This window comes from Benincasa hispida, chromosome 9 (assembly GCF_009727055.1).
Source record: "Benincasa hispida cultivar B227 chromosome 9, ASM972705v1, whole genome shotgun sequence".
NCBI classification, from domain to species: Eukaryota; Viridiplantae; Streptophyta; class Magnoliopsida; order Cucurbitales; family Cucurbitaceae; genus Benincasa; species Benincasa hispida.
The window spans coordinates 25,683,254-25,691,405 of record NC_052357.1 but is presented as its reverse complement, the minus strand read 5'-3'; the positions used below and the strand labels follow the sequence as shown (position 1 = coordinate 25,691,405).

Genomic DNA, 8,152 nt, shown 5'->3' with positions numbered 1-8,152 from the left:
ATTGGTTCAGGTTCAATGGAAAATAACTTATATGTACTAAGGCCGTTAGTCATAAAAGTCTTGTTTAACACTGAAATGTTCAGTTCGACAACAACAGCTAAAAGACTAAAGGTTTCTCCAAAGAAAAACGCCCATCTTTGGCATCTATGGTTAGGTCACATCAACCTCAATAGGATTGAGAAGTTGGTGAAAAGTGGACTTCTAAAAAGTTTAGGAGAAAACTCCTTGTCGGTATGTGAATCATGCCTCGAAGGTAAGATGACCAAACGGCCTTTTACTGGAAAAGGTTACAGAGCCAAGGAAGCCTTGGAGCTTGTACATTCAGACCTCTGTGGTCCGATGAATGTTAGAGCTCGAGGTGGGTATGAATATTTCATCTATTTCATAGATAATTATTGAAGTTTTGGGTATCTCTTCCTAATGCAACGTAAGTCTGTAGCTCTTGACAAGTTCAAGGAGTATAAGGCTAAAGTTGAAAACTTGTTATGTAAGAAGATAAAACACTACGATCTGATCGTGGTGGAGAGTATATGGACCTTAAATTTTAGAACTATATGATAGAACATGGGATTGCATCCCAACTCTCGGCCCCAGGAACACCTCAGCAAAATGGTGTATCAAAAAGGAGAAATAGGACCTTGTTAGACATGGTTCGATCTATGATGAGTTATGTTCATCTTCCATCGGGTGAGCATCACCACAAATGATACAACTTACGGTCGTTTGAGTGATTACACTGACCTGCCCTTTTTTCACTCCCATATTATTAATTGCGATGTCTTGTATTAAACTCATCATCGCAGTCATTTGATTTTGCAGGGATGTGATGGCCCCATTGTTTGCGTCATTTTCTTTGATTCTTAATCTTTGATCGCTTTCCCTCTAATCCTCGTGATTTTTGGAAATGCGATCAAGTATACTCTTAGCTTTCTCATATGTTTTGTCGAGCAGACCACCAGCAGCTGCTGCATTGGCAGCGGTCTGTGAAGAGAGGTCCAATCCTTGGTAGAAAATCTTCATTTGCAGGCAATCTGGTAAGCCATTGTGTGGACAGTCTCTTACCAGCCGCTTAAACCTCGCCCAAGCATCGCTGAGCAATTCATCATCTTTTTGTTCAAAATTTGTTATTAATTTCCTTCTTCTAGTTGGTGGGAAATACTTCTTCATTTTTCACCACCTGTTCCCACGAAGTTATCTCTCCCTGTTCGAGAGAATATGCCCATTTCCTCGCCTGATCACACAAAGAAAAGGGAAACAGAGTTAGTCGAACTTCCTCGATTGAGATATTCGGGAACACAAAAGTGTTGCAGATTTCTATGAAGCTCCGGAAGTGGGCGTGGGGTTCTTCGCTACGCCTTCCTCCAAACTGCCCAGCAGCCTGGATCATCTGCAACATTACTGGCTTCATTTCAAACCTCGATCCATCTAACGTCAACCTCATGATTCCTGGAAAGAAATCGTAGAGGTTAGGTGACGCATAGTCCCGGATGGGTCTATTGCGGTCATTCGCCAAAAGGATGGGGTTGGCCATTATATTATTCGCGTTAGCGGCCCTTGCGTCCGGTTGTTTCGCCATTCTTGGTGTTCCTTCTTGTTGTTGTTGGCGGTCTCTTAATATTCTTCTAAATGTCCTCTCAATCTCTTGGTCATAATTCGCCAGAGATTGAGAGTTCTGCAAAGAAATCAAAAAAAATTGGCAAACTATCTTGCCGAAGTCTCCGGCAACAGCGCAAAAAACTTGATGCTTGTATTTATGAAGTGGAAATATAGATGATATACGTTGATGGAATTGTGTTGTGCACTCAAGTTTCCCCAGTGGAATTCAAGTGTAAATTCCTTTGAGTTTCCTGGTAAGTCTAGGGTCGAACACAGGGACTTGTGAAAATAGGTTGCGTTGGCGATTTTTATGAAGACTTTGCGGTAACCAGTTAAATAAATAAAGAGTTGGGTTTGTTGTTTGCGTTGATGAAAAGTAAATAAATGCGACGGAGTTTGAAAATAGTTGGTAAATGGGAGATGTGATGAATATACGGTGAACGGGTTGAGAAGGGTTTCGGCTAACACTCTCTAGAATACGTTCATGCTATGCGATCATGCAACATGCATACAATAGTAAACCACCTCTCGGTACGAATACCACGGCTTTTAAGGCTAGAACGCATGCGATATATGCGATAAGTCTACAGGGTCTACACATAAACCTCTATTTCTATTTATGCGATTACAACATGACATCCACACAAATATGCGACCACATAATATCATTCCCATCTCTAAAATGCATGCAATGCACAACAGAGCTTATCTCTAAGTCCCTATCTCTTGTTTATGCAGTTCTAATCTTGCTCTCTCGAGTTCAGATTCTAACCTAGCTCTCTCGAGACATTAAGTTCTTTCTTTAGACTCTCTCTCGAGTAACTCTAAAGGGTATTTTGCACAACATAAAACAAGACAATCGCAAGCAAAGGACTTCTAGGTCATGTTAGCGTAGTTCTTCTCAACCTATTCGACTAGCTTAGCTACTCATGCATATTAAGAGAGTGAACAGATGTAGAAATAGAACTTCCATTGTATAAGTATGAAGATGAAGTACAGAATAACAATGCAAGTATAGAATAAAGAGCCTGGTAGCAATCTCTTGCTGCCAGGCATTTACACTGTTTCTACTCGTGCTCAAAATATAATCTCGCTCTCGAGAGGGTCTGTCCGCTCTCTGCCCTTATGCCCCAAGGTTCTCTCTTGAGTTGCCCTAAGCGATCTCCGGCACCACCACTCTTCTCTTACTTCGCCTTAAAATGGAAAGGAAACTATGAACAGAAGCATGAACTAAACGTGAACTAATCAACTTGTTAACCTCTTCTCTAAAAATGCCTTTGGTATTTATAGAGTATCCATAGTGAAAGGTGGCTTCTCTCTCCTGGTTGTACAGATGAGACAGCTTTAATTCCTGACTGATGCGCCTGATAACTTGTAGAAATACAAGTTATTTGTGCTGTTTTATTTAGATATGGCGGCAAAAAGAGAGGAAAGTTGCGTCGATGGTGTAAGAATTGGCTAAGAAATACGAAAATTATGAAATGTCGTAAACACATCCACTAACCCCATTGCGATGGCGAAATAGAATGTTTCAGTCTCTATTTTGCAGGAAATAGGTCACCACATGCATTAATGGCTCGAAGACAAAATGTACAACGCATCTACATCACATGCGCCAATCGATCAAGAACGAAGAAACGATCAACGCAATGACGGCGCATGCGACGATCGATCATGGATTCTAGAGATCAGAGCATTTCAACCGTATATGGTAATAAAAAACAACACTGCATGCGGCAATCGATCGAAGATGTGAAGAGCAACGTATTCGCGGACGATTTTGACAAGTGTACAGCTTTTTGTTGTGCAATTTTGACAGATTAATCGTGGAGCAGAGAGGAATTTTCCATTATGCCATGGCAGAAATTATCAGAATTATACAGTGGGACCACAAATTCAAAGAGCCAAGGTCTTGTCTATAAATAGCTTCCTTTAACATACGGGAAAAGAGGTCTAGAGGCTGGTCTGAAGAGACTTTACAGAGTAAATTCGGGAGAACTACGAGACAAGGCTGAAAAGTGAGTCTCCGAGCAAGGAATTCTTGTAATTCCTGAAGCTGAAGCTCTGTGCAAAAGGTCAATTCTACTGGGAAAGCAATCCTGAAAGGGAAGCTTTCCTCTCCACTACATCCATACACCGGCAAGCACAAGTCTCCGATCGGGATCTGTGTCAAGACGTTGATCCTCTTTCCGTATTTGTTTCTATTTTTTAATTCATCTTCTGTGTTCATCTTCTCTAATCTTTCATTAACAATCATGTATCAATCGCTTATATTTAGAATTAAATGTTATCATCGTCATTATTATCATCTCTCTGTCCCTTTCCATATATTTATCATCCATTTTCTCCATGATGTGTTCTTAATCCCCTGGTAAAAAGGGAGAATTAAGCGAATGAGTTAATCTGTGTTAAGGTAATCAATTAAGTTTAGCTAAAGCATGCTCGACGACATCTTCACCTGTGAGAGCAGAAGTGAAGATGTTATTCCGCCTATCGAGAAAAGGTTGGAAGAATGAGTTAACTAAAGCGAGAAGTATTTCCAGAGATGGAAAAACCCTTGCATTCATCACGTTCATCTCTGTTTCACCATAGACGTATGAGAACGCGGCTAATCACTGAAAGGTGTACGCCAAGGGAAAGCGGAACTTTAGTTGCATCCTTAACGCGATTGACGAACTTGCGATGTTTTTACTCTTTACTCATTCTCTTTCTGCCTCATTCATAAGACTTGCCATCGCATTCATAGATTCTTTTGTACAACTTCACAGCCAGTCTTCGACCCCCTGTATCATAGTAGTTTTGGAATTTACTTTATCAACGCATTTTTATTTTCAGCGCAATTTATATTTCTGCACAAACCAAAATTCTTTATTCTTTATTATAACCGATCGCATATATCACATTAGTATCGCATTCAATGACAACAATCCTCGTGTTCGACCTCGGATCATTATGAGAAACTTGTGTTGGAATTATACTTGGTTTCAGCGTAAGGAAACTTGTGACACGTACTACTTCATCGCATACTATGAGCATATCACTATCAACGCATACACTTAGAACGTAGTATCGGATAATATCTTTATCGCAAAGCACTTGAGTACATATAGAGCACTTTCATTCATTCATCAACGCAATAGTTGAGGACATGAACTTGCATTACATTCATATTCATCTTGTCCATATGCTTAAAGATAAAGATTACTTTTTTTTATTTGTTACAAGTTTATGGCAACATGAGCTTGTATGATTCATCCATCAGTAGTGTGCATAAGAGATACAAAACATACACAACATAAAAAAAAAAATACACATATTCGTATCCGCACAAGTTTATGGCAAATAATTATCACCGATAAAGCTGAACATACTTTATGATCGTTATCGACTGTCAACTTAATTTGGATTCGACTGTCATTAGCTTTCTATCCCATCGCTCTTAATTGGCCTTTCACCCAGATGCGCCCGCCATGTTGCACTGACCAAGTGGCGGTGATTCTTCTTGGGCGAATGTTTGCAAGCACGATCAACACAAAGTCTTGCGGTGAAGTTGCGCTCGACCAGTGAATTCCTATGATCACAATCTTTGCATTGTGTTAACGCATATTCTACACAAAAATAAAAAAATCAATTGTTCTAATGCGTTGAACGCATGCGACCGTAATATCATGAAAACAATGCTTAATGGACGCAAGTTAACATATTTCATCAATGCAATCCAACATTGTTTAAGAACTTAACACTATGATAACGTGCATTTTTGCCCGTTATCAACTGCTGAGGGTTCAATAAGAGTTGTTAAACAAGCCGACAGATCAACAAGAGTTGTTGAGGTCGGGATGTTTAGTCAACTAACTCAAAAGTTGAGACTACCTTGACGTAGTGGGAGGGTTATGAACCCACCGGATTGCTACATGGGTTTAATTGACGCCCAAAATGTCATTACGAATGATGGGGTTGAGGATCCGTTGTCTTTTAAGAAAGCAATGAAAGATGTTGACAAAGATGAATAGGTTAAGGCCATGAACTAGGAAATGGAGTCTATGTATTTCAATAACGTCTGGGAGCTTGTTGATCCACCTGATGGGGTACGACCTATTGGGTGTAAGTGGATCTATAAGCGAAAGAGAGGTGTAGATGGAAAGGTGTAAACCTTTAAGGTTAGACTCGTAGAAAAGGGTCATATCCAGGTTGAGGGAGTTGACTATGAGGAAACTTTCTCACCTGTTGTCATGCTAAAGTCTATCAGGATTCTCCTGTCCATAGCCACATTTTATCATTATGAAATATGGCAAATGGACGTCAAGACTTCCTTTCTAAATGGTAATCTTGAAGAGACCGTCTATATGACTCAACCAGAGGGGTTCGTAGTTACAGATCAAGAGCAAAGAGTTTGTAAGCTTAATAGGTCCACTTATGGGCTCAAACAAGCATCTCGATCTTGGAACATCAGATTTGACACTACTATTAAGTTGTTTGGCTTTGACCAGAATGTTAATGAGCCTTGTGTTTACAAGAAGATTATCAACAGCTCAGTAGCTTTCCTAGTATTGTGTGTGGATGATATCCTACTCATTGGGAATGATGTAGGATATCTAACTGACATTAAGAGTTGGCTAGTTGCCCAGTTTCAAATGAAAGATTTGGGTGAGGCACAGTATGTTTTAGGGATCCAGATCATTCGGGATCGCAAGAACAAACGGTTAGCCTTGTCTCAGGCGTCGTACATTGATCAAATGTTGATCAGGTACAGGATGCAGGATTCCAAGAGGGGTTTGTTACCTTTCAGACATGGAATGTTGAGTTTGCCAGATTACCAACTCAACATGCCTACCTTTTTGGGGACTTGTCTGATCTGGGAGCTGGGAACTCAATCCATAATATGGAATTCACTCCTTTCCTGAAGGATAATCTCTGTCTCTTATACACATCTAGATGTGTATAAGAGACAGGTCTGGCAGTTAACGGATGGTGGATCCCGTGACTAAAGAGTTTAGTCAGTTATTCACGTATCGTTGGAATTTCAGATCTACAGGTCCATGATGTTCCCTTGGTAGCTTGGATTCATATTGATAGATCAAGTTCTTGGTGTTGATTTGAAATGTTCAAATTGACAAGAGGTATCTTGATTATATATGATATAATCGGTATGATGTATAAGATACATCTAGTGGATGATTGATGTAAATGAGATTTACATTAAGTACCATGGAATAGGAAAAGAACTATGGTTTATATGTTTCATGAGATGAAATATTAAATTATAGGTTATAAATATAGTATGATAAGTTGGTTATCATTTATGTTTATAATAATATTAATTATTAGATAATTAATCATTTTTCTTTTAAATAACCAAATGTAGTGGGTGGTTATTGGATCATGGTAACCATGAGTATAAAGGAAAATGGTTTCCTATTTTTTGAAAAAGAAGAAGTTTTACAAAAGTTTGAAAAAAAATTGAGTTTTCTCTTCAGTGAAAAGAAACTCACGGAAGTCGTCAAGTAAATATAGATTTACTAAACGACGGCTGGGCTAGGTAAACGATCATGCAGGTGCTGGCTAAACGATCGTGCAGTGTTTACTAAACGATCGCATTACATTGCTAGACGATCGCTGGCCCAAGGTACACGATTGTGTAGCATCTGTCGAGCTAAACGATCGCATAGCTTTATCTAAACGATTGGACATCGACCTATACGATAGGTCTCCGACTTCTCCCACTTGCCCAATCGTGTACGCGATCGTTCTTTTCTCCATTCATCTGCCTCACACCAAGTCCATACAGAGTCCACCCTCTGAATTCTCACACTGAGAATACCAAGATTTCCTTGTTGGTGGTGTCAGACTCAACTCGACACCGGCGAGGTTTTTCGGAGGTCGTTCATGGTGTTGCAGAGGCCATTCGCTGTTGTGGAGGAGTGACCGAGGAGATCGTTGAGAACGAGCACAGAGTGTTCATGCTGTGTTCATGCGGTGTTACGGTCGTGTAGATTGGGCGCTCGTGGTTGTTGTGATCGATCAAAGTGCGCATCAGAGCGTGGAGACGCTTCTGCCATTATTAGTACAATTTTTCCCTCTATACTTTTATTGTTTCATGCTATAATTTCTCTGTAAATTGTATAACCGCTTGTATTAAAGTCGACTGTAAATGATTTTTTGATTCATGATTGTAATTTGGAATAGTCTTGCTTCCACTGCTCACGGAAATCTCAAGTGTCAATTTCCTTCACTAACAACCATTTTTGGTGGAAGAATCTTGAATAATCTATTGGTTTCTTTCATCCAAGTGGATTTACTGATTCTGCGTATGCAAGTACAAGAGACTTAACGCTATAAAGTTGACTACAAAGAGTGAATGGTTTGATGTTTCGCTCTCTAGCTGCAACAATAGCATGAAAACACGAAATTTTTAGATAATCAAACTGTCTCCAGTTATATTCCTACGTGTTGAGACTAACAATACCATCCAACCCACTGTCCTTCACATGGAACCAATAACACTCAATTGAATTGACCTTGCACCGTCTCACTTTTGCACACTCAACTGACATTA

At 39.7% G+C, this 8,152-nt stretch overlaps 1 non-coding gene across 1 annotated transcript; it reads left to right on the top strand.

Annotated features, from left to right (window-relative positions):
* The first annotated feature begins 1,036 nt into the window (after positions 1–1,036).
* On the top strand, positions 1,037–1,143 carry LOC120087408. The gene has a single exon (XR_005484548.1). It is a non-coding gene; the product is annotated as a small nucleolar RNA R71 (small nucleolar RNA).
* Positions 1,144–8,152: the final 7,009 nt, after the last annotated feature.